This window comes from Nematolebias whitei, chromosome 16, assembly GCF_014905685.2.
Source record: "Nematolebias whitei isolate Nwh7 chromosome 16, NemWhi1, whole genome shotgun sequence".
NCBI classification, from domain to species: domain Eukaryota; kingdom Metazoa; phylum Chordata; class Actinopteri; order Cyprinodontiformes; family Rivulidae; genus Nematolebias; species Nematolebias whitei.
The window spans coordinates 15182929-15183161 of record NC_056513.1 but is presented as its reverse complement, the minus strand read 5'-3'; positions in this window follow the sequence as shown (position 1 = coordinate 15183161).

Here is a 233-nt window from a genome sequence, read left to right as displayed (position 1 = left end):
AAAAAAATCTTACCTGGGACAAAAAAAATCTTACCTGGGACAAAAATAATCTCACCTAGGACAATTTTTTTTTTACCTAGGACAAAAAAATCTTACCTGGGACAATTTCTTTTTTTACCTGGGACAAAATATCTTACCTAGGACAAAAAACCTGGGACAAAAAAAAAATCTTACCTGGGACAAAATATCTTACCTAGGACAAAATATCTTACCTGGGACAAAAAAATCTTAAA